Source organism: Triticum dicoccoides, chromosome 2A (genome assembly GCF_002162155.2).
Source record: "Triticum dicoccoides isolate Atlit2015 ecotype Zavitan chromosome 2A, WEW_v2.0, whole genome shotgun sequence".
In the NCBI taxonomy this organism is placed as follows: Eukaryota; Viridiplantae; Streptophyta; class Magnoliopsida; order Poales; family Poaceae; genus Triticum; species Triticum dicoccoides.
In genome coordinates, this window is record NC_041382.1 from 96,794,182 (window position 1) to 96,798,284 (window position 4,103).

Below are 4,103 nucleotides of genomic sequence, written 5' to 3' on the forward strand. Positions count from 1 at the left end.
ATTTTCAATAGAACCAAGGAATCTTATCTAGAAACTCACCCATCACATGATAGTATAGAGAAATAAAAATAGACACACCCTTCAAGACAGGGAGAGGTGTTTCTTGTGATGCATACGTCGTGACCAACAAGAGGCCAACGCTCTCACTTAAGAAAATGGCACGCCAGCGAACGCTTTCGCTTAAGAAAACCAATGGATTTCCGTGACCACGATAAAGAAAGGCTAGCTAGGGATTGCTTCAAAGGAACCAAACCGATCATGGATGGGGAGCAGCAATTAGGCAGCGAATATCCAACGATTTTTTGCGTTCTGCGTGTCCCTTGTGATCCTTGCTTTCCCTTATTCCCTGCTAGCTTATGGTTTTAATTTCACTTCGTGTGGTTGGTGCCACGCGCCGGCATCAACCAGCTGGACGGTCAACTGGGATGAGCTCGAGTAATCTGTCCATGTTCATGAATCCTCCATATATGTGTGTGTAAAGTTGGTTTGATTTTGCAGGAACTCTATGGAGCACTTTGTTTTTTCCTGTGACAGTTTGTAGAGAAATCAAACTGTTTCCCGCAAAAAAAAACAAGCTGTTAATTTTGTGACTTCAAATACATTGATATTATTGTTTGGAAGCCCTATCTTCGGCATTGGTTCACAAAAATGTTCAGGTAGGCGATGCCCCTCAGTTGATTGCCTTAAAAAAAGTGTGGACAACACACTCAATTCATACATATGAAGTGAATTTGATTTCGGAGCTCGAGCTTTGGTGGTGAGCGACATGTCATTAATTGATTTACAAAAATCATAACAAATACTAGATGAGTATCTACTGATACGATATCAGTTTTCTTTCTTTTGAACCATGTAAGATAAGAGGTAACCTACATATAGTTGATTGTTACCAAAGGTTAATTTTGGACATAACACATAATCGTCTTGTCGGTAAAGATAACATGTTTCTCTTTCAGCAATGCCTATCTTCATTATTAATGATTTGACTTTGCAATCATTGGACAGCGACGTAGATATATAAGTATGTGAAAGTTGCACTCCCTTCGAGTTTGATGTGCTCCCTCGTCAACCCCTTTGCCGTTTGGAGACGTTGTTTACTTGTTAATCCCATCAGACCTAGTTAGTCCACTTAGTCTATACCTATATATATATATATATATATATATATATATATATATATATATATATATATATATATATATATACCTACTAATAAAGTAAGGTGCGTTTTTCCAATTTTTTCATCCGTTCACCGTCGAAAAGTTTTTCTTTCTATCCGAGGTGGTACTAAATTTTTGTGCGTCTATTCGCTAGAAAAGAAAAAATATTAGTACAGAATTCCGTCATTGGGCCACGCACGCTACGGCCCAACGAGGCCGGCCAATTTATTAATGCCCACAGAGTTAGGAAAGCCTTATTTGTCGCATGGAGCGAAGAATAGTTGAAGTTTCACACACGCGCCTATGACTGGGCCAGCCCGTTTCCCCTTGTTTGTTGTTCTATTTCTATTTTTCTTTTTCTGTTCCTTTTTATTTCTCTTTTATATTTTTCCTTTTTTCCTTATTTTTAATTATTCTTTATGAAGTAAAAATTTACAAAAAAATTTAGAATTTCAATTTTTATTCAAATATTTAAATAATGGTCAGAATTCCAAAATTTGCTTCTGTATTGAAAATGTTTGAAATTTTAAAATTTCCCATTTCAAAATTTTCTCAATATTAAAAAATGCTCTCCTTTTTAAAAATTATTTTTTCTTTTCCAAAAATTCTTGAAGATTCTTTTATTAAAATTACATTTTATAAAATGTTCCATATTTTAAACAATTCTAGTTTTAGTGAAATGTTCAAAACTCAAAAAGAAATTGCATCTAAAACATTTCGTATTTTTTTGAATGTTCCCTTAAAAAAATCAAAATTATTGTTTTCGAAATATTGTTTGTGAATTTAAAAAACTATTCATGTTTCTAAAAAATTTCATGATTTTCTTAAGATATTGGAATTTGCAATAACAATGTTCGCATTTTTCTAAAATTGTCCGGGATTTAAAAATTGTTAATGTTTCCAAGAATATTCACCAATTCGTATTTTTTAATGTTAAAAAAAATCAAAAATATTTCTGATATGAAACTATAGTCTTTTTTTAAATATTTGCGCTGGCCATTTAGTTAGCGGTGCGCATTCGTTCTTTGCCGGTTGACTATAAATGAAAGAAATTGTGGACACGTGTCAATAAATTATGTTATTTGGCTTTAGTTTGAGCAAAATTATTGGTACTTGATCACTGGAATAATCGAAGAGAATAAACCCTAAAAAAGAAGGGACATTCATGCCTGATTATGCTCATGAAATGGGATTTATGCGTTGCAATTAATAATCCACCCGGTTACGTCGTCGTAGCATAGAGTGGTCGAAGCAACCATGTCCCGAAGATCACCGCGCAGCCAACAAATGAGTAGGCAGGCACAAGCCCGAGATGAAGGCGAACCCGGAGGAAAAAAGGCATGAGTTGGGTGCTCGCCACCACAACGACCAACCCTATCACTATCAAGATTTTGCGTGTCAAACATATCCAGCGAGAAGACCATAACTTCTTGCTTTGTCGCCTATTATTGCGGAGATCCTTTTTTGGATGACACATCAATTATTTTCCCCGTTGCTTCTTGCAAAAAAAATATACCTCCCGTTGCAACGCACGGGCATATGTGCTAGTATTACTGAACAATTTATTCACGTGTGCGGGTACGTGGCGGGACTGGTAGTAGTAGTAGCAGCAGCAGCACATCTTTTACCGGGGAAGAAAATAGTTGTGTTCATCATGCACCATCTTGCACGCCATCCACTAAGTGAAAATTTGGTGACCCGTGTTCTTGTATTTTTGGTTACTGTTGCAATTAAGGTGACACGAGGACATCGCTGAGCTAACACATTTCAGCGGTACATGGAACCAAGTCGTACGGAGCTTATTCAAGCGGCCTTCTCTAGCTAAAATATGTGTAACTTTATTCGCCGATCCCACACCCACTTAAGCATGAACTCTTCAAAATATTTGAGAAGTCCTTCACCTCATCAACAATATGGCCATAAAGCCGGGATGCCCCTCCTCGTAGCGTTGGTCTTGTGGACAACCGTCTGAGAATCGATTTCCAGAGTCAACTTCTCGCCCCAATTTCGGTCGCCAATTGAATATCGCGTCCGCCTGCTAGTAACTTAGCAAGTTTTGGATCGACAATGGGGGAGAAAAAAAATGAAACATCCCTGCCTGGAACCCTCCATGATGGTCCCTCAAGACTGCTCCTCCACCATCATTATCCCAAGCTTTCGACATAGCACTGTCTGCGTTCGTCTTGATCGAGTCCTCCTCTGACGACCACCATTTGCACCCATGTGCATGTTAGCAATCCTTGATTCTTGGTTCGACCGAAGCATATATCTCATGATTGATCGCGGCTTACCTCACCTTTTCTTTCTTTGTGGGACCTTTTCTGGTATGGCAACACCAAGTTGTCGCGTTGCAGCAGCATGAGAATTTTTTATACCCATCAATTCGTAAGAGTTATTTTTTGAAAAGGAAATCAATTTGAAAGAACATAACAAAGTATTGCAGTACCGAGGAGAACTTGGGATAATTAGTGAATCCTATTCGTGCCTACCACACAGAATAGTGAACAAACGTCCACCGCTGCGACGGTAGTTGGGCTAGCTCTGTATGTTTTGGACACTGTTCTCCTTTCGGCCCGTTCCTTCTTTTTGTTGGATTTTTATGCGTTGGTTGTCTTTTTTTTTGCTTTCTCAGTTTAACTATTTTATCTTTCCCCTTGTTTCCCTTTAAAGTTTTGTGTGTTTTTCTTTAAAAAAAATCATGACATTTTCTGTAAAAAATGACTTTTTGTTAAATACTTCATGAACATTTTTTAAAAACCATTAAAGTTTTTAATGTTTTAAAAAATCCATGACCATTTTATAAATGTGCAAATTTTAAAATTCAAAAATACGTTTTAAATTTATGAGTATTTTTTAAGTTCGTGATTTATTATCTGAAATCACATCTTTTAAAGTGAATACTTTACAAATTTCGTGAACACTTTTCACATTCTCTGAAAAAAG